We start from the raw sequence: 23,590 nt of genomic DNA, 5'->3' as shown, positions 1-23,590 counted from the left end.
CCGAGACGCGCCGACACAGGCACCCCCGAGACACACGCACACACACAGAGACCATGCATATGCAAACAAGAAACAATGGTTCTATAATAAATACTACGTTGCAAGCGTGAACTTGCCTATTCTAAATCAGGTTGCTAATTTTCATGACTGTTCCACCCTCGTCTTAACATGTTTCGAAATTCACTCCATGTAGATTAGATTAGATTCCCTACTGTGTGGAAACAGGCCCTTTGGCCCAGCAAGTCCACACGGCCCCTTGAAACATCCCACCCAAACACATCCCCCTATAACCCACACACCCCTGAACACTACGGGCAATTTAGCATGGCCAGTCCACCTAACCTGCACATTTTTGGACTGTGGAAGGAAACCGGAGGACACCCACGCAGACACGGGGAGAACGTGCAAACTCCGCACAGACAGTTACCCGAGGCTGGAATCGAACCCCGGTCCCTGGCGCTGTGAGGCTGCAGTGCTAACCACTGAGCCACCGTGCCGCCCTAGCTTCTCAACATCTCATCATTACACATTGCTCTATTTTAGCTCAAAATTAGATCAATGCAATATTGATAATGGTTCCCTTTATCAAAGGTCCTCATGACTGTCACACAAGTCATCCACCAAATTCACTTGTATAAGCACAGGTAAAAAAATCAAGCACGTAGATAAACTGATGATCTTGAAACTGAGCTCAGTAGCAACTTCAATTTGGCAACAGAAAATGAGACGCAATATGTGGACAACCACTTTAAGTGTGGCCTGTATTGCTGGGACTGTTGGGAAGAGTACTGATGCAGACATATTATGCATGCACCAGGAGCATCAGGAGAGATTTTATTGTGAAATCAGTGAGCTTCTGTGTCACATTACATGAAGATTTTCCTAACTTTTACTGTGTAGGTTCATTGAATGGCTGTGTTAATCGCACTCAGCTGAATGAGGGAACTGTAACTAACACTATTCAAAAAGGATGATAATCCAACTCACAGGCAAGATCTATTCTACTTTTACAAGAGAAAACTTTCTAGAAGTACCACTGGTTGATTTTAGAAGTCTGTTTGTAAAATGGTGCATACATTTTGAAAAGGTGTTTTGTTCCTTTATGTTTACCATGTCAATTGGGCTTTTTTTTCCCCCCCAGTGCCTGTGGGGCTGCCACATGACTGAGAACTGCAGCAAAAGGCTGATGAAGGAATGAGAGGATGCCATACCTCAGTAAACTCAAGCCAGCAGGTTTCAGAGCACTTCTGATACATCCAGCATACCCAGGTTTAAAACAGTGGTCACAAATGTGTCACCTGCTTCCATATGCTGTATCACACCAGAACAAGGATGGTCCTGTCAGTAACTGGTAAAGGTCACAATCCCATGGGAATGGACAATCCCAAATGGAAAACCCACTCTTTGTTGCATTCAGGCTTCTTGTCGCACATACAGTACATGAACAGTGGTAATTACAGTGTATTTTCCCTAAGCAGGAACAGTCAACGTGAAGGTGTGGGTTCTTAAAGGATTTCTTAAAGGGCAGAACAGCTTCAACACTGCACATGGCTTTGTGGGCATCCCATGTCAATGCGGAGTGGTTCAGGAAATTCAAAGGCCACAAAACTGCATATAGATACATAGACCATGCGTAGACAAAATCATAACATTAGCACTGTTCTGCCAGTATGTATGATGCACTGATGCAGAGGGAGTCTCCCTTTTCCATCAAATTCAAACCTCCACAACATCCACAGCATAGTAGCTAGGAAACAAGATATACATCCAGACAACACTGAAGGACTACCGCCACTCGATCATGTCAGCACTAGGGTGTATACTTGAAAGAGATGCAAGAAACTAAAACTAGATAGATAATAGGAACCAGTAGATGTAACACGTTTGAACTTCTGTAAGGCATTTGATTGGGTACCGCACATAAGGCTACTTTATACATTCAGAGCCCATGGTGTTGGGGGTTGCATATCATCAAGGATAGAGGACTGGCTAATTAATATTAGAGGTAGACAAAATGACACGGATGAGAGAAGTGAATGTACTATTGCAAAACTTACAGGTGATTCAAAAATAGGTGGACAGTCAATTAGTAGCAACAACTCAAGGAGTCTACAAAAGGATAGGGATAGGTTGAGTGAATAGACAAAAAAGCTTTACAGATGGAATATAATGTGGGAAATTTTTAAGTTACGCACTTTGGCAGGAATAATAGATGATATGAATATTATTTAAGATAGCGTAGGTGGTAGAAAACTGCACCGGAGGGATTTCGAGTCCTCTGCACATGAACATTAAAAGAAAAATCAGCACTATCACTTATCGGAAACCAGTAAGTGAACTATTTGATCCTCATATGGTTTCAGAGGTTCACATCAAGCTGAAATTTCTTAGGATTTTTCAAAGTGGCATATGGGCCATCAGAATAGTAAGACTGCTTGTCCATCAACCAGTCCAAGATGAACCCAAATTTCCTCTAGTATAACAGAAACCATTGTTTTGGCCTCACTACACTTGACACAGATTCCAAATTATTCCTCTACAACTATTTCAGGTTAAACAAAATTGTGAACAGTCTCAACATGCTATTCTACCTAGGCCTGAACATATAATCCTTTCCCATGATACAGCCGTCTTTGCTCATTTACTTCATCTATACCTGTTAACTCACAACTATATAAACTTCAGCTCATCCAAAATTCTGCCACACATATCCTATCTTGCAACTCTACTGGTTAATTCACCCTGGGTCCTTATTGTCCAATTTTCATCATGGTATTTAAATCTTTCCATAAACTTGTGCTTGCCCATCTCTAAAGTCTCCTCCCCTCTACAAGCATCTACTCCTTCCAACACTGACACTCCAATTGCAGCAGTATGTACCATGTAAAAATGCACTGCAGTAACTCACCAAAGGCTTGTTAAGTTGGGTCCTTCCAAACCCACAACTACTGCTATCTAGAAGGACAAGGACAACAGACAATTGGGAACACCACCACCTGGAAACTCCAAGTCATTCACTGTCCCGACTTGGGAAGATATTGCTGACCCAACAGCAGTGAAGGAACAAATTCCTGAAACTTCCTCCCGAACAAGCTGCTGGAGAAACTCAGCAGATCTGGCAGCATCTGTGGAGCTGAAGAGTTAATGTTGATTCCAGTGACCCTGGTTTGTTTGTTTAATTATAGCATTGTAGGTTAACCTACATCAAATAGACTAAAGTCAAAAAGGCAGTTCAAATCCATGTTCTCAAGGACAATTCGGAATAAGTAATAAATGCTGGTCCCGCCAACGATACACACATCCCCTAAAATGAATGAAACAACAATTCCAAACACTCATTCCTGGAACTGTTCTCTCCTGTTTTCCCTGCCTGCCCCTCATCTTGAGGGGCAAGTGTTTCAGCCTTTCAAGTCCTCATACAACAGTGACAACACTTAAAGTAAATTTCAGTTGCAAATTTCTTGAAACATCTGAAGTTCTATTATGTTCAAAATAAGCATCAACCTTTATGATCTCCACTTGCACCCATTTTTATCTGTTTAGCCCTCTAGGAAGGACCATGGGGAATGTTTTGATGTTTAATGTGCAGCAAAATGAAAGCTATTGTTTCAGATTATTTTCACAGATTGTCACTGAATATTAGATGGTGTATGAAATACATATATGTTAAGAACCTAAAATTCAAACCAGAAACTTCACAAAATATTATTTTAAGCATGCTTAAAGTAATGAAGCACACCAATTTGCTTCCATTTAGGACTCATCTACAAATACTGTTTCATTTTATTCCATCTCAATTGCAGAAAAAACAACAAACCAAGGCCAAGCACTGGGTGACACAGAATAATTTCTGATGAGCTACCTGCACTGTACATGCACCTTCGAGCAACAAGCTTTAGATAAATATTAGCAGAAGCCTGGAAAGCAAACCATCTGCCTGACTACCCTTATGGTTACAGCTAGTGAAATAAACACCTTTTAAAAAAAAAATCAAAAATAAAAGTGGCATGGCTTTTTAAAAATTGAAGGTGAGAGTCACATTAAGAGATGGCTTTATCTAAATGAATATCTTAGACTAAGATCTGAACTTATGTTGCCAGGACAGTACATGCAAAAGGACAAATACACCATTGTTTGGGAATCAATATGCTTTATTTTTGAGACAGAGCCATTTTCTCTCATTACGCTATTAAAACAATGGACATTTTGACAGATCACCTGACTTCACTTGTACCAGCATGCACCTATTTCAGTTGTGTACTTTGCTGAAATCACTTATAAAAGCAGCAACCAAAAAAAATTCTCAGATACTAAGCCAACAACATCTAGTTAACACTCAAACAGGATGAGAACACATTCAGACCACCTTTAGCAGTTTATAATTACCACATTTTGTTAAAATTACCCACACATCTAAATAAAAGAAAGCACAGTGGATGAAGTGGTTGCCTTCAGAAATATTGGACCTGTATCCATTTGGGTTTGAAAGAACGAGCATTATTGAAATGAAAGGCTTTGGAGGGTGGGGGCTGAGAGGCTGTTCCACTTGTGACAGGTTAGAACTAGGGGGTCACCATTTAAAAATAAAGCCAAGAAGAGGACAAACTTTACGACATCAGTTAGTTTGTGGAGCTCATCTTCCCCACAGAGCAGTGGAGGCAGGATTACTGATTGAGATGTTAGTTGGACACTCGATTAACCAAATAATCAAGGGGGACATAGGGCAGACATGAAAATGGAATCAAGTCAACAACCAGATCAGCTTTAATTTAATCAAAGGAAAATCAGGCTCACGGAACCGAATGAGTACACCTTCTCCTCATAAACTTTTGCCTTCGAGAGTTGTAAGTCATCTCAATTTAGCTTTTATACAGCACAATCATATCAATCAGACAAACTCATTTCAGAATTTCTGGTCCTTCTCAAATGGATGGGTGGTGATTGTACAATATGTGGCTCAAGATAGGGGTTTTAATTGAAGGAAAGGGTAAAAATAGCTAAAGAAGAAACAGCAGTACAGGGATACAGGATTGTGAAAAGTTAACAAAAATTGCAGTGCGACAGGAAGAGTGCAGAAATTAGAACCAGAGGCAGCAATAATGATAAAAAGTCAAAACCTGAAGCTCCTTATCTCATTGTGATTAAATATACATCTAGTTCAAGGATGTCGTTGAGGGATGGAAATCTGTCCTCTTTACCTCATCTGACTCCAGTATAATAATAATATTGGTGACTCTTAACTGTCACCTGAAATGGCCAAACAGATCATTCAGCTCAAGGGCAACTGGGGATGAGCAACAAGTGTTGCACTTGTCTGTGACACACATTCTGCATATGAATAAAAGAGAAAATTGTGTGCTCAAATGACTCAGCTCCTTTCATAGCAATCACAAATGCATCCATTATGCTTGGGAACAAGGATGTAACCGAAGATGTAACAATGGCACGTGAGTAGTAAATTATTTGTAGTAACACATAAAATTCGCGATCTCTGTTTACATTATAATAGGAAATCTGACATCAGTTATAACTGTAACTTACCTTTTCCACCACCCTGTGGCATTTTAAGAGGTATTTTGGCAAACGTAGTGTTTAACATACTTGGATTACTGAGCTGGAGAGTTAAAGTTTCTCAATTTCAAGAAAAATTTCTGCAAATAAATACAGCAACGACAAGAACGATAAAAGAACAGAACTCTAGATTCTCAAAATATCAAAACTAAAATTATCAGAGGTTGAACAAGAGAAATACACTACAAATAATTACCAGAAATTGGACAAAATGGTCTGGATTTTGCATTTTAAAAAAGGATGGAAAAGGTAAATCTGAGTGAATTACTCGTGTACATACTGGAAAGCAACTACTCATGACATTGTTAATTAAAAACAGAAATCAGAAGATTGCTGCCAGACTTGCCCTACTCAAGAGGCTTCACCATATGCAATTTCTCAAACTCTGCATTGCAATAAGTAGAACAGAGTAAAGTTTCTGTACTTGTGATAGACACGCACTCACCCCCATTTAAAAAAAAGTTTAAGGCTTGCCCATTCCAATCTAAATAAATTTTGGAAGGAATAACTCCCAAACAAACTGTTTGACCAGAGAAACAAGTGAACTGAGGATCTTGAGACAGGCATTTGAAAGAAAGTGAACTGGGACATAGCAGGAAAGGCATAAAATAATCATTAAGCAGACTAGAGGACCTGAAGGAGATATGCTGAACAGGGTGATGATAAACATGCAGGTTTGAATTAAAAATCAAAGTGCCCATCACAGTAAAGTTCAGAGTAACTGCTGATGAGGACTATGTTTAAAGTATTGAAATAAAAGGGATTTCCATTGTTCTCAAACAAGCTTAAATTACTTAACTCACAAGTGATTCTAGTAGAAGTGGTTTCATTATTTATTATATTAAGCGAAAAAATTTTGATAAACCTCAGAAACTAAGTTAGCATACTATGCAGGAGCAAGATGATGCAGGACTTCAGCAATTACAGAATCATATAATTAGCTGAGACACAATAAAGATGGCAGGGCCGGTGATATGTTGTGACTGCAGGGTGTGGAATCTCCCATTTGAAACTTGAGCAGCTTTGGATCAAAGCTTATGATGAGGAAGCTGAACTACAAATGTTACATGTTAACCAAGGAAGAGAACAATTATCTAGACACGTTATTCCAAAGGAGGACTCAACCCCTTGATGACAGCGTCTCCTGATTTGGTTAGAGGCTGGTCACAGGTTGGGGAGGACTCAGAAGGCATGACTGCAGGAATCATGGCCTTTGTAACTGTCCAAGAAGAGAGGGCCTTCCAGGCTCTTTGGATTAAAGGGAGGACTGCAGACTGGATGAGCTAACTAAACATGGCACTGTGGTACAAAACCTCATTCAAGTGGGGAAAGCAAATAGCAAATGTAGTGATATATACACACAACAGTACATTGAGGAGGCTGATGCTGTTCGCTACAGCAAAAGGCGAGGGTCCAGAGGATTGCGCTGCCTGATCATTGCTGGGGCTGAGGACTCTTCTCTTGGCTGGGGAAGGAGGGGTGGATTCAGTCTTCATCGTCCAAACAGGAACGAACATAGGTAGTTTCTATACAGCCAGGTATCACTAAGTAGTAGACCTCAAAACATGATAATCATTCAATTGTTATCTGAGCCATGTACAAACTGGAATAGAGCAACTCAAAGTAGTCCTGTGTTGTTGCACTACCAAGTTGTCACCTCACTTTTATTGTATGCCTATTACTGCTTGCAGCATGTCTTAGTGGATTTTTAATTGACTAGGGTGATCCCATTTGATACAAGGTGTAGAACTGGATGAACACAGCAGGCCAAGCAGCAGAGGAGCAGGAAAGCTGATGTATCGGGCCGAGACCCTTCATCAGAAAATCAAAGATGCTGCCTGGGCTGCTGTGTTCACCCAGCTCCACACCTGGTTGTCTCAGATTCTCCAGAATCTGCAGTCCCTATTATCTCTGATCCCATGTGAAGTAGGCGGCAGAATGGGGGATATACCAGGGCATGACATTTCACATTGTGGTCAAATATAAATCTGCTGAAGGTACAGAGACCTCATGGAGTATCCAGTTTTAAATCTATTAATTTGCTTTAAATCTAATGCATTTTGCACTGTGGTGGTACCACACAGCACAATGTAGAGCAGCCTTAATGTAAACATAGGATTGACTTTGTGGAGTTCAAGACCTACCAATGCTGCCATGCACAGGCATACCTGTGACACAGATTGGCAAGAATGAAATCAAGCAAGATTTTCCTTCTTAAAATGGTTCCCTCAACACCTGCCACAATTGCAAACGAGCAGTTGTGTTATCTATTTTACGACAAAGACAAACAGCTTAGCCAAATCAACCTTTCTACCCATGCTCGCAATGCAGTGAAATTGAAACAAAGACTCTCAAAATTGACTCTAATGATTCCCAAACTGACCTTATTGAGTAACTAATCCCAGACTTTGCAAATGAATAGTTCTAGACACTGGGTTTTTACATTAAACAAAAGACTTAATTTATTAACGACACAGTAACTTTCACAGAGCAAAATTAAAGAAATCTAATTGACATCTATGATTTAAACCAATAAACTTTGTTTTCATGGAAAAGAGATGACATTCAACTACTGTTAAGGGATAAATAAAAGAAAATTACTAAACTAGCCAGATTATGAAAACAGTTTTCATAATGTGCTGTTCCACAGGTATATATTGTTTCTAGTTTGATTTTCTGTAGATGTCAAAAGGGCCACCTAAAGGTGTAAACAATTCACTCAGAGGAAGATTGGGTAATATGTATACTTTAGTTTCTATTCTCTGAACTTACAATGGCTGAGAACTTTCAAATCTTCATGCTACAGCATCAATAGCCAAATTCCTTCTCAAGTAATCCAATGAGTTTGAATTCTCCAGCCCCTCCCTCTGCTTGACCATCATACTCTCTCCTAGATTTACTGGCACCAGTTCCCAGACACTCAGCTAGCTAACAGCCAAACATTTGCTATCTAGTTAGGTAAGCTACCTGCCCCAGTGTCGACATATCTATGCAGCACTTTGATCAAGAACCAACTGGTGATTATCTTTCAGGCTTGACTCAAACAAACAACACCTTGTCCCTTTTAAAATTAAAATCTGTTGGCCACTGTCCAAAGGTCACCTTCAGCTCTCAGTTCACAGCTCCAAGCCAAAAACTGCTAAAAAGAATAAAATAAATGAGAAATTAGTGAGCATTCTAACATTTAAGATTTAGCCAGCCAGGTCAGCTGTGCTGCAATTAGCCAGTCTCAACGATGGACGTTGAAGGCACCCACTGAAGAGGCATTCTATGGCCTGACCACACTGACTGCTTCCTCCAAATCAGTGTTAAACACAGATTCCATTTCATTCATTCATTGGATGTGGACATCACTGGCCAGAATTTATTACCTGGGAGAAGGTGGTGAGGAGTTGTCTTCTTGAATCACTGCTGTCCTCGAGTGTCAGTACTCCTAGTGCTGTTATGAAGTGAATTCCAGGACATTGACTCAGCGGCATATGGAACATTTGTCCAAGTCTGGATGGAGTACAGCATGGGCAAGTTTCAGGTGATGGTATTCTCATTTATCTGTTGCCTTTGTGGCAGAGGTCAAAAATTTAGAAAGTGCTGTGCAAGGAGCTTGGGTGAGTTGGTACAGTGCATCTTATGGGTTATATGCATAAGTGCCACTAGGTCAATAGTGAAGGGAGTATTCGATCAAGTGGAATGATTTGCCTTGAATGGTGTCACTTCTTGAATAACTTAAGAGCCATGTTGTCCAGACAAGCAGGATGTATTCCATTGCACTTCTGATGTATGCCACGTAGATAGTGGGCAAACATCAGGAAAGAAAAAGGTGTTAGTCACTACAAACAGCTACAATAATGACTAGAGCATAAAAAAGAAACAAAATATTTGGTTATCAGTAAAAATAGATGCAAATAAGCAGAGTGCCATTAAAAGACATTTTACTCCATTTTACCTTTGTTGCAAATGAAATGAACATACATGAATCGCTAAGCCTTTGAAATGAACAGAAACAGCCATCAGGAACTGTCTTTATAAACATTCTACCTTAAACATGCTCTTATGATGTAACTTAAACCAGTTAGATTTTGCAAAAGTTGCAGCTCATCAAACTATTGATAATGCCAACCTGTTAGCCAAATATTCTATCAAACGAATCATATGATGTGCATTAACAGATCAGATCAGGAATTATGTTTGATTATTTTGCATGTATTATATCTGAAAATAGAATGGCTGCACTTGGGGGGGGGGGGGGTGGAATCTACAGAGAACATGACAACCTATATTCAACGTTTTTCCCATTGAATGCAGTTGTTCAATATAACACAAGCAGATTTCCTGTACAACCTATCAAGTGCAATTAGAGAAGCTCAGTAAAGTACTGATCTAACAAGATGTAGTGCTCATACAGAGGGAATTGCTCGAGTAAATGTAAAACATTTGCAGTCAGCTGTCTGTCTAAAAGTCAGCCATGGTAAACACTCATCTGAGTACAACCAAGATGTGGGTAATTGTGTAATCTTCCGATTGCTGCAGAAATAATTACAGAATTAGAACTGGTAGTTCACACTGTAGGTGGAACCTTTCCACATCTGACATTCATGTTCAGTATCCAGTAGCTCCATACTAAACCAAATTTCAAGGCTTGTCTCCACATGCTCCAATTGGCTACACAGTTTTCTCAAAAGCAGCAGGTCTGGAATGCAGAGGTTTCTGAGACTCTTGTGTCCACCATGTTGATGTTGCTTGCCTTGATATTAAAACGCTAAGTCACCACAGTCCCAGAAGGCCATAGGCAGCTCCCCTATTAAAGAGCGAGAGAGTATGAGTGGGATTAATCGGCACGTCATTGCAATTTCCCCACTGAATATCCATTTGGGGATCCTGTTTGAGACATGGATTACCCAACTAATACGAATATTGTCAATCATAAAGAAACTCATTATTTAAGAGTTTGTATCAACATCCAGTTCCCCATGGAGGACTTCAAGGCTTTTTGGTTAAAGTGCTTTGCAGCTTTAATTGGACTTCTGTAACAGCCAGAACTTGGCAAGGACAATGTCTAACAAAAGTTTAACTTCAGTTTCAAAATCAATAGCATACTACTAGCCATAAGCAGAAAAAAAATCTTTGTACACTTGTACAGATGCCTTCAACAACAGTGGCATCTGTTTAACAGCACATTACCAAAAAATAATTCATTTTTTTAAAAAACAGCCTCAAGATGGGTGCTGTCAATAATTACACTGAGTACAAGAACAGACCCTTCAATCCAACTCATCCATGCCAACCAGGTTTTCCCCAAACTAAACTAGTCCTGTTTGCCAGCATTTGGCCCATAGCCCTGTCCAAATGTCTGTTAAAATCTCCACCTACCTTTTCTACATATGCCTGGTGCTGGCTGCAACAATCTCAGGCTTGGAAATGCTGATTTTGAAACCAAAATTTTGGCAATGTAAGAATGTATCCATGGTCTGAATGTCCTCCTTGTAGTAGACAGCTAGCACAGAGTCACGTGCATACAGACACACTCAAATTACTTCCTTTGTGTAGAGGGATTGAATAACTTCCCTTCAAGTAATGTGAGCATGACTACTATCCTGTTTGAGGTCAGCAATGTGTCTACCAAAGGACTTTTCTTGCTTCAGTTAATGACAGTTGGAATTTTAAATGTATAATCCGTGTCGGAAGTCAGTTGCCTCTATTTCACTTAAATCACTCCATCGTTACTGTGGGACAACTATGCATAAAAATTACCTCTTCAATCACTAAAGGTCACAAATATATTAATTTATTTGAAGTGATAAACTGATGTACAATTTTTGATAGAAAATTCATAGCCGATTAGCTTATTCTACCAATTTATAACATTGCAGGATTGCTGTGAAGCAATCACATGATTTTCAGTTTTTACACATGGATTATATCTGGTTACTGATGTTAAATTGCATTCAATATAAATACATTCAATATAATTGAGGGGCCGTACATCCTAGCACACTAGCTGCCAACCCTTTCCATCACTTTTTCTAAACTATAAGATATTTAAATAAGCAATGAAATGAATATATCTCCAAGATGTTAAACACAAGCACTCAAAGACTAAGAATTTGGACTAATGATCAGAAAATTTTAGAGCGCCACAAAAACAATTAAATGTAGATTGAAATGCTCTAAATAGCAGTACTGCCTTTAACTCAAACACTATTAAACTCTTTACATTTATAGCACGTTAACATAAATGTCAAGGAAAATTTATGCCACATGATTAGAAACTAAAACAATAAAAATAAATATAAAGAATCTCTTGCAGAGTAAGACAGCACCAAAACTCAAAATTATTTTATACCAAGGCACGTAAAAATCTTGAGTGCATCTTAGTCAAATTAATTTCCATAGCGCAGTAACTTTAATGTATTGTGTAATAAAATGAGTTGCGTCAGCACGGCAATTTCCTCAGCACCATAAAATAGGATTGCAGAACCATTTCTACATACATACCATTAAGAAGTGAATCTAAATGAGTGTAATTACCTGTAAATTAACATCGCCTCATTCAAATCTTCCAAACTTCTTTGTCAATTAAACACTGCAAGAATGATGGAGAGTGCATTAAACAGCACAAGAGCAATGGAGAGACAGAGTGCAGTAAAAAAAGAGAGTAACAGTAGGGGCTGGGGGGGTAAGTGCACACAGAGGAAGAGCCCAAGAGAAAATTAAGCAGTGCAAGACCAAGAAAGAGGGGTTTGATTAGGCAGCTGGTCGCTGCTTGGTCTATGACCTATGGCTTTGGGAAACAAATCAAAAATGTTTTATAAAGGGACAGGTAAGATTATTTTGGTCACAGATTGCTTCAGTATTTCAGGATTTGCCAATGACGTTGAATATTCATGGAATCATAGAATCCCTACAATGCGAAAGCAGACCATTTGCCCCATTGATTCAATACTGACCATCTGAACAGCATCACACTTAGACCCAACCCCCTGCTCTAACCCTGTTTTGTGCAGTGGACATCCCCACATCTGACCCTACAATGGAGAGAAGGCCATTGATGAAGGAGTTCAAGGTGTATGGGCCAAAGATGATTAGCAACTGAGTACTTCACTCTAGCCATAACAGAACTTGTTACCAGCACCATCTTTATTTTTCTCTTTTTGACATGGAACTGTGATTTGAAGTTGAAAATTGAACTTTAAACAGCAGCTTGCCTTAAAGAAAGAACAAATGTTTGTTGTTGGGAACTGGCCTGGAAAGATCGTGCAGGTTAATTACTGTTCTAATGTCACTGTAGACAGTTCAGCACTGTGATGTTGCTATTCTGAGGAACTGGCAGCTGGTTGGATATAGAAATAGTCAATGAAGGGAGGTCCAGTGCTGGTAAACCAACCATACAGAATGCTGAAAAAGAAAGAAAACAAGGTGACCTGACTTTGACTGGGTTGAGCAGCAGGCAGTTTGTGTTTTGGAAGCCACTGGACTGGGCTAGGTGTTTGGTTGTACTCTCTGCTTATTTGTCACTTATTGACTTGTTAAAAGATCTGAGAAAAGATCCCCAATCTGTAAGAAATAAGTAAAAAGTCTCTACAGGTCTGCATACCTACAATATAGCATATGTCCAAGGATTTCTAGAAGGCCTGGAGTTCAGTTATTGAACTGGCAAATTATGCTTCTCTTTTCTAAGTTATCCCTTAATTGCCTGTCTGTCATGTGAGTGCAGGTAGGCTGTGATCAAAGACAATTGGGCTTAGATTTTTAAATATTAATTAGGTTGGCTTGTTCATTCGTGTTCTGCGACAGTTACGTTCTTAATAATAAGTTGGTAATTTTTGTTTAAGTTACAAACTTGCTGTTCACGTTCTGTTTTGCAACATCTGGTCAGGAACAACTGAGCAATTTGAGGGACACAAAATGTTTCAAGTTCACAAGTGTTGTAAACCTAGTGATAATGAGGCTGCTTTGGACTGGCTTGCTATCCCAGAGTCCCAGAGTCATAACAATGTTTAATTATGAATTAAGTAAACATAATAAACTAAATCAACCCATAATGGATAACAGAGCAGATAGTGTACTGCACTTGTAGGACTTGGAGTGTTCTGGATGTCATATGGTCCAAGGAAAACACAGCTGCAGTAAGCTTTTTAGCTCAAAAATCTTTGGTTCTGAGCGAGCTGCAGACAAAGCCACAAACACTGACACAGAGAATGGGAAAGTCACCTCTGTTCCAGGAAGTGAGCACCGGTGTTCAAATGAGATCTCTTGAACTGGTCAGTAAGCAGGGAAAAGGTTTTTGTAGAATTTTTCATAGTATCCCTACCGTGAACAGGCCCTTCAGCCCAACAAGTCCACACCGACCCTCAGAGTATGCCACCCAGACCCATTCCTATAACCCACCTAATCTACACATCCCTGAGCACTATGGGCAATTTAGTATGGCCAATCTACCTAACCTGCACATCTTTGGACTCTGGGAGGAAGCCGAAGCATCTGAGGAAACCCACGCAGACAAGGGGAGAATGTGCAAACTCCGCAGACAGTCGCCCGAGGGTAGAATCAAACCCAGGTCCCTGGTGCTGAGAGGCAGCAGTGCTAACCACTGAGCCACCGGGCTGCCAAAAAAACTTGACTCTGATGTGAAAGGTGTTCGGGGACAGTGGGAGAAAGAGATCAAGAAGTTCCATGGCATCAGCAACATAGGTAGAAGTGAGTGGTGATTCTGGTAAGACAGTATAAGCAGTTAAGAGTGAAAAGTAAAGGGCTGAGCCAAGTGAATTTATCTTTGCATTAACTGAACCACAAATCAATTGTTAAATGGTAAATAAAATTACTGAGATTAACATGTGGCTCAAAGATTGGTGTAGGGGAAATGGGCTTTGATTCCAGTCATTTGGACTGTATGAATTACTTTTATTAATTACAAAGGGAAACAATACTTTAAAGTCAAAGTGAAATCAAATCAGATTAATTCAAGTTTTCAGAAGGGTGAGGAGGAGTCTGTAAGAAAGGCAGTAAACGAAGCTATAAAGGATGAGCAAAATGGCTTCCCATATACGTACGGCACCATTAATACTTACTCTGAACAAATCACATGGTACTCACATCATATCCCACAAGAGTTAATACTAGTCGAAATGCATCCTTCCATACTACAATGTGACCACAAACGAAATACCTACTTATTCAAGAGAAAGTCTATTTTATCTGTCAACTAGATTTAAACTGATAAAAGAAATTTTTAACCAATGATGCAGATATACATTTGACTCCAATTGCACTTCTGAAGCACAAGTAGCTGCTAGACATCACTCTTTTTAGTTTATGTAAATATTAAGAATGCAATTGGATTCCGATAGGGCTCTGGCACATTTTCAAATGGGTAGGTTATGAAATCAAACAAATACGCCACAGCACATACACAGCTGTTCTCAAAATAGATTAATAGCAATTTGAACAAGCAGTTAATCCAAAAGGTATTCCAATTACAACACGACACCCGCAACTACCCAGCACAGTTCTATCGTTTAATGAAATTGTGACACGTTGCTACAGATACTGGTCATCATTATCCCACCTGACTCTTCCCCAAACATTCTCTGCAAATGTGCAGTCAGGGGGGAGGGGGCAAGTATGCAAGAAAGAAAGTGACAGAATCCGTGAGTGCAAAATTTGTCCAGGGGCTCTCGGAGTGGGTGAGGCCATTCTAAAATGATGTCAAGTCAGCTCACACTCACCTGGGTCAGCCTCACTGCTAAAATGATGCTAAAGTAAAAGTCCAGATACAAAGTGCACAACACACCAGTCCTATTATAAATGAAAATTAGAAAGGTCACAGTAACTTAAAACAGACTTAATGCATGCAAAACATTATTTCTATTCCAATACTTTGGGCATCTAACCAAAATGAAATACTTGAAGCAGTTTTCAAATTTCTTTACTCAAAGAAATTCCTTAAATCACAGCCAATAAATAAGCAAAAATATCTGGAATCTACTTTTACCAGATTTAAAACCAATATACAAATTCTCCAAACTAGATTTTAAGCTTAAAAAGAGAGCGTGTCATTGTATGTAACATTCAGGGTGGACCCATAACTCTTCTGGGGGCTCAGTTTTCATTCATTTGCTTTACTGCACAATATGTTCAACAGCTACTCATCATTTTTTATCTGTGATCTAGTTTACCTCATAAGTGAGCAATGATAACAAAGCAGCTGTAATACTAAATATTTTTGAATGATTAGTGGTAAAATGATTAACACTTTGACTATCACCAGTCTGTCAAATTCCAAGGTGTTTGATCATTCATTGACATGGTTTTGAGATATCTGACACATCCTCCCAAATCCTTATTATGCACACAAAACTACCACAGTCCAATGCACACAAATACATTCCCTTGATATACAAAAACTCAAGAAAAATACACTATTTAAACTACTCCTTTCCAGACACTCCTTCAACCCACTCACATACACACGCATGCAGTCCAAAGTTTGGACATCCAGGAAATCACAATACACTGCATTCTCTGAAGTATATCTCAGTCTTCCTAGAATTGAAACAACATGGTCCCAGAATATCAGAAACTACGCTGCACAAAGCATTTAACTATTGCTGTCTGCTGTGAATTGAGAAACTTGCAGCCAAATTTTTACAGGAGCACTGAGGGATAAACGTAGCTACGGTAGTTTTCACACCAAACAAGTTTATATTGGCAAGATTGAGCATGCAAGTATTTACTTTGGTATGTTGTCACAAAGACAAAATACAAGAATTCTGCAAAAGTTAAATGGATCAAAGGAGACTATTTTACAGCACAATTAATGTTATAAACCTCAATTTGATTACAAATATTTATTCAGATATAGAAAGAAATGTTCAAATCAAAATGCCGCAAACGGTTTCATTGAAATCTTATTACATTCATTCTTAGTGGGTCAGAGTAATGTTGAATGCAGCAATGGGAGTGGGGGCTGCACTGGGGAGATAGGAAGATTGGAGCTTTAATCTATTAAGGCTTTTAATATAGTCATGACTTTTATTTCTATACACAGCCAGCTAACATAGTTATGCTTCCTGCACATAACACCTGCTCATTACACTTAGCATTATTAAAAACAAACAGATAGCTGCTCAGTCAGAGTCAGTGACGTAGTCATAATGTCACTGTGCTCGTAATTCTGAGCCACTTGGAACACAGTACAAACCCAAGCGAGACAGAGGGTGAAATGTGAACATTTTTTTAAAAAATTGAGACTTAACAAAGCTACTCTAATGGCAACCAGGTAACTGCTAGTGATTTTTTTAAAATTACCTGCATCCAAAGATGTACAAGCTAGGTGAATTAGCCATGGTAAATGTGGGATTACAGGGACAGGATGGGTCTGGGTGAGATACTCTCCTGTGGGTTGGTGTAGACTCGATGGCTGAATGGCCTCTGTCTACACCTATAGGGATTCTACGATTTAGGAATGTCCTTTAGCAAAGGGTATCTGCCATTCCTACCTGGCCTGGCCTACCATCAAAATTGTGGTTGACATTTAAGTGCCCACTGAAATGGTCTAAAGAACCACTCAGTTCAAAGGTAATGAACAAATGCCTTTTGAAAGCAATGCCCAAATTCCACATGATAATAAAACAAAAGTGTCTGCCTTCATCCAAAAGAACAATTTTTGATGCACGTTTACCTCCAACAGGGTCTTTTAACTTGATCCAATGTTTTATCTCCTAAAACATTAGAAACCTGGTATGGATAACTATGGTACTGAAGAAGCCAATATGTGTTCACTCCAACCACAAGACAGCAAGAACTGCAGACACTGGAGTCAGAGACAACACAGTTCAGAAGAAGGGTCGTGACCTGAAATGTCAACTTTCCGGCTCCTCTAATGCTGCCTGGCCTGCTGTGTTCCTCCAGCTCCACAGTGCTGTCTTTAACTCCAACTATTCTGTACAAACAGATAAGCATGCTTCCTTTAACAGTCTAATTCTTCAAATGATCTAATATAAGATGGATAAAAGGAGTCCTATAGACACTCAGTTCACTCACTTTGATAGTGATGATATAAGTATGTCTCTTCAAGGAGTACTAATATACTGAAAACAAGACATCAGTTTTAAATTTCAAAAAAAGAAACAATTCACTAACGATTCACCTCTGAACACAATTCGACACATACATTTCCTCCTCCTCCTCCTTTCCCACCCACAACTCCTCCACCCCCAAAGCAGTGGGCATAACTGCTTGCATTACCCTAAATCGATCTTCCGACACACTACGTAAGGTTAATGTGACAGTCAAGAATTTCCTCAGCAGCACAGATGGACCAATCGTACCGATCAGCCAGAGCAGCAGAAATTCTGAAAAATCAGGTTTGGTTTAGATATTGCTCTTTGCCAATTTCTAATGAGGGCTTGACGTAGTCAGGAATTCAGTTCAACTCAACAGTGGAAGCGGGCCATAGGGTTAATTTTCTATGTTAAGAATTTTACTGGCCTATTCAAGGGCTTGAACACCAAGACAACTTGGATGCATGGGTTAGCTCGAGTCCTTGAATTAAAGCAGAATACTCTGGATAGTGGAAATCTGAAAAAGAGAATGATGGAGAAACTCAGCAGATCTGGCAGGACCTGTGAAGACAGAATCAGAGCTCACATTATGAGCCCAGCGTCACTCTTCTACAGAACCAGAGGCCCAAACTGAGCTCAGCCAAATTCACAGGAACCACCACCAGAATTCGCGAAGGTCAAGAAGAGCGACATCAATACAAAGCAATGAGTCGATTACTAGGTAGTGAGCAAGTTGTTTTTGTCCACTTTAAAGCTGCATTAAGGGAAGATAAGAGTTCCAACTTCAAGGAGGGAGAGTTAGGACTAACAGCTCCATATTCCAGGGTATAGAATCTTCAATAAGGCAGGGATGATCTAAGTAGGACAGACTATTTAAATATTGAACAAGAACTCAATTACTGCAATAAATCAGAGTCGTACAGCATGGAAACAGACCCTTCAGTCCAACTAGTTCACGCTGAACATGTTCCCCCAGACACCCTTGCCTACACTTGGCTCAAGCCCCTCCAAACCCCTCTCATTCATATACTTACCCAACTGTCTTTTAAATGTTGTAACTATGCCTGCATGTACCGCTTCCTCTGGCAGTTCATTCCACACACAAATCACTCCTTTAAAAAAAAAGTTGCCTCTTTCTCCTCTCACCATGAAGATATGCCTCCTAGCTTTCAACTCCTCCACCCTAGAGAAAAGAACTTTGCTGTTCACCTTATCTATACCCATAGTGAATTTAAAAACCTCTAAAAGGTCACCCTTCAACTTCCTTGCTATAGCAGGGTGGGCAGAACAGCGCACAGTACTCCGGGGGGGCCTCACCAACATCTTGTATAACATCGAACATGATATTCCAATCTTATACTCAAGGAGGACAGAACAATGAAGACAGGCATACCAAATGCTTTAAATCACCTAATCTACCTGTGACACAAATTTTAAAAGAATTATATACCTGAACCCTAAGAGTCTCTGTTCTACAACACTACTCAGACCCTGCTGTTAACTGTATAAGTCATGCCCTTGTTTGTTTTACCAATATCTCAAATTTAAGGCTCTTCCATTGAAGTTGCATGGGTAGAACTTATAGAAATAAAAAGGTGCACATTGTTGGGAGTGTACTGCAGACCGACAAAATCAGGAAGAGTTAGAAGGGCAGTTATATCAGCCAGCTTCAGAGAAGCACAAAAATAAAAAGTGTAATAGTAAAACTGGATTTCAACTTCCCCTGTGTTAACTGGGAGAGACAGTGTTTAAGGCTCAGAGGAGACAGAAACCTTAAAATACGTCCAGGAGGGTTTGCTAAGCCAGGAAATAAAGTTCCAAAAAGCGACAGAGCAGTGCTGAACCTACTTTAGGTGAATGTAGCTGGGCTAGTGCCAATTTGGAGAGTATTTTGGCAAGTGTGGCTGTAATTCAATAAAATTTAAAGATATCGTGGAGACGGACAAAGTTGGTCCAGAAATAAAGGTTCTAAATTGGGGAAAGGCCAGTTTTAATATAATAATACAGGATCTGCCTAAAGTGGATTTGGAGCAGATTTTTGTTGGAAACCTACATTGCAGCATTTGGCATCTTTCAAAAAGGAAGCAGTGAAAAGTGCATGGCAAACAAGTTCTTGTGAAGGTGAAGAGTGTGTCCAAAAATTCCAAAGAATCACGCATATCAAGCAATATACAGGGTGGGATAGGTGAAGAATAAAGATTACAGTAGATTGAGAACACCAGAAGCCCCAGAAATGTGTAAGAATGGTCAGGAATTACTTTAAAAATTAGGAAAGCAAAGAGGGAAATGAAAAAGGTCACTGACAGGTAAAATAAAGTCAAATCAAAAGCACTGAGCATTTTTTGTTTAAAAGGACATCTAGGGGAAGAGAAGGACCCTTTACAGACCCAAGTGGCAAGCTGGGTGGAGCCTAAAGACACAAGTGAGATTTTAAAAGAGTATTTTGTATCTGTATTCACAAAAGAGAAGAACGATTAGAAACAGGTATAGAAATCAGAGAAGAGAACTGTGATGTATGTAAACAATTTATATTTGATTGGAGGGGATATTAGCTGCGTTGGCAGGCTTAAAATTGAGATAAGTCCCCTGTGACAATGCTTGGCTTTAAAAGGCTATTTGGTCCTTTTTTAGTTGAAAAGAGGTTTTAAGGCAGAGGTACTGAGCAGTCTATCAGAAACACTACAGCAAACAGCTTGACAGGCCTTAGGTTTTTTTTAAAATAGAAATGTTGGAACAATAGAAGCAGCCTGAATGATCACAGAATCCCAACAGTGTGGAAACAGGCCCTTTGGCCCAACAAGCCCACACCAACCCTCATCCCAACCAGACCCATCCCCCTATAGGCCACCTAATCTACATATCTCTGAACACTATGGGAAATTTAGCATGGCCAATCCACCTAACCCACACATCTTTGGACTACGGGAAGAGACCAGGGCACCCGGAGGAAACGCATGCAGACACGGGAAGAATGTGCAAACCACACAGACAGTCACCCAGGTGTAATCGGTTGTAGTCGAACTCCCACAGAACTAGGATTTAGCTTTCAGCAGAAGCTGCTGGGATTGTGAAAAACTACCACATTTCTCTTTGCTACAGCAGAAATCTGGAGTTTGTTCTCTCTCAGTATTGTTTTTGATGTTCTTTCCTTATGGGTTGAAGGAGTGCACAAGACAATCGGTTTATAAATTTGCCTTTTGCCAAGGGTGTTATGGGATGTTGCTATATTGGAAGTTAATTAGTGATAATTACTATTATTTTGTCAAGCATTCCAACAGACTTACATCTAAACTGAGTCACTTAATCTTTCTTTTGTTGTATTTTAAACTATAGCAGATGAATGAAGTGCGTTTTGTTTTAAATCCCATAGTTTGACCAATTGAATTGCTTCTGGAATATAGCATCTTAAGTTTACCTTTAAAATAAGATAAAGTTAGGGTCTAAGGTACCTTCTTAATACATTTTCACGGGGTCTGGTCTGGTGTAGTTCAATCCATAACATTCCAGTCCCAGATATATCCCAGGCTGCTTTCAAGGCAACGGAGGACATTTCAGTGGTACTTACATTAATTACCAAATACTTCCTGGATGCAGAGGTTCAAGAGAACAGTTAATACGGTCCCATTACTCAAGGAGGGTGGTTGAGATCAACCAGAGGCCAGCAAGTCTAACCTAACATCAGTGGTCAAGAAATTATATTGGAAAAAATTCTGATAAACAGAATTAAATCTCCACTTGGAGAGACAGCTTTGAGCAAGGATAGTCAGCATGACTTTGTCAGGGGGAAATTCATATCTGACAGGTTTGATTGAGTATTTCAGAGGTGGCCAGACATGCAGATTGTACAACGGATGGAGTCTACATGGGCTTTGGTAAGGCTTTTGTCAAGGTCTTGCAGAGGAGAATGTTTAATAGAGTTAAAGCCCATGACATCAAGATTGTTTTTGAGACTGGAAACCTGTTCCAGTGATGCCACAGGGTTGGGTGCTTGGTCCCTTGCTGTTTGTCATGTACAATAATGATCTAAAAAATGAATGTAGGAGGTGATGAGTAAGTTCATAGACAGCATTGCTGTTTACCACACTATCAAGGAGGAAAGGCGTTAACCACAGGACAATGTTGACAGGCTTGTCAGAAGGCAGGATAATGGTAAATGGAATTTAATCCTGAGAAGTGTGAGGTGATGCATTACAGGAAGACTAAGATATGGGAGTACACACTGGATGGTATGAGCCTAAGAAATGCAGTGATCAAAGGGACTTTGGTGTGCACGTCCACAGATCCTTGAAGGCAATAGGCTGGCTGGATAAACAACACATACAGGATTGTGACCTTTATTATTCAAGACATTGCATGTAGCAAAGAGGTTATGGGAGAGTTGTGTACAATGATGGTCTCAGAAATTAAGTAGTGTGGCAAACAGAACTGCACATTACAAGGAGAATGTGACTGCATTAGAGGGGGTGAATGATAGATTTACCAGGAAGTTGCCTGAACTGGAATATTTCAACTACAAAGAGATGAGATAGGCTGGAGTGTAACTGATTGAGGTGTATGAGATCACGAGGGCAAAGACAGGGTAAACAAAAACCTTTTTCTTCTTAGCAGTGCAGTCAATAAGCTTGGAACACATGTTATGATAAAATGCATATAGCTTAGAGAGAGGATTTAAGGAAGACTTTCTTCCCGACAGAGGGTGAGACTCTCTGCCTGAAAGGCTGTAGAAGCAGGAGCCATCACAAAATTGTAGTAGTATTTAAATGATCGCTTGAAGTGCCATAACATACAGGAAAGGTACAGGTCAAGGACCAGGAAATGGGATTAAAGTAGATACATCCTCGAAGATGTCATAAATCCAAATGGCCAAAGGATCTCATTGCTGTAAACTCTGTAACTCTATTAGTAAGAATGGAGGGAAGCCACGGAAAGCTGCAACATTAAAAGGATTTGGGGGACTTCATGCTTCAATTTGAAAAGCTAGCAATTTCAAAGGCTAATAGGGAAACAAATGACAGTCAGCTTGTGTTTCAAAGGGAATAGAGCATGAAAGTAGGGAAAGCCGGGCAAGGCCACACTAATATTGTGAATATTTCTGGCCCCCTTATACAAGGAAAGGAGATACTAACATTGAAGGCAGTCCAGAAGGTTCACTTGGTTAATTCCTCGTATGGGTGAACTGTCTTATGACGAGTGGTTGATTTGGTTGGACTGGTACTGATTGTAATACAGAAGGATGAAAGGTGACATTATTGAAACATGCAAGATTCTTAGGGGTCTTACAGTATGCTATGAAGAGATTGAGTCTGGAACCACAGGGCATAACTGCACTAAGTGGTCGCCCATTTAAGAGACAGAGATGAGGAGGCATTTCTTCTGAGGATAGTGAACCTACGCAGTTCCTTATGTTATTGAGGTTTTGATGATGAATATATTTAAGGCTGAGATGGACAGATTTTTAATAAGTGAATTAAGGCAGTGGGGATAAAAGCAGGAAAGTGGAGTTGAAGATTACCAGAACAGCCATGAACCAACTGTCTGAATGACTCACTTCTGCTCCTACATCTGAAGAATTAGAGTCATGTAACGCAGAAAGCAGTCTTTGGGTGACAGACTCAATAAGCCAATCTACACTAATCCCAAATCCCAGCACTTGGCCCATTACTTTGAATGTTGTTATGGCATTTCAAGTGCTCATCCACATACGTTTAAACGTTTAGAGGTTTCCTGACTCAACTACCCTCCCAGGCACAGCATTCCAAGTTTCCATCACCCTCTGCGTGATAATACTTTCCTCAAAATGCCTTCTAAATCTCCTGCTTTTCACCTTAAAATTATACATTCCCACTTTTGACAATTCAACTAAGAAACAGCTATTTCCTATCCAACCTGTCCATGCCCCTCAAACTCAACCTCAGGCTTCTCTGCCCAAAAGAAAACAACTCAAACCTAGAGCATCTCTT

General features: G+C 39.8%; 1 protein-coding gene across 2 annotated transcripts in view; it reads right to left on the bottom strand.

Moving 5' to 3' along the window:
- LOC125450837 (guanine nucleotide-binding protein subunit alpha-14) overlaps positions 1-23,590 on the bottom strand; it is a 137,146-nt gene that overhangs the window by 88,446 nt on the left and 25,110 nt on the right. Inside the window, exon 1 of one of the 2 annotated variants that reach the window (XM_048527156.2) lies at positions 10,939-11,032. The exons of the other annotated variant lie outside the window; for it this stretch is intronic. The gene's annotated coding sequence lies outside the window, so the exon portion shown is untranslated. Of the gene's footprint in view, positions 1-10,938; positions 11,033-23,590 lie in introns of those variants that run through there. 2 annotated transcript variants of the gene reach the window in all.

The sequence above is a fragment of the Stegostoma tigrinum genome, chromosome 3, assembly GCF_030684315.1.
Source record: "Stegostoma tigrinum isolate sSteTig4 chromosome 3, sSteTig4.hap1, whole genome shotgun sequence".
Taxonomy (NCBI): domain Eukaryota; kingdom Metazoa; phylum Chordata; class Chondrichthyes; order Orectolobiformes; family Stegostomatidae; genus Stegostoma; species Stegostoma tigrinum.
This window is presented reverse-complemented; position numbering and strand designations above follow the sequence as displayed.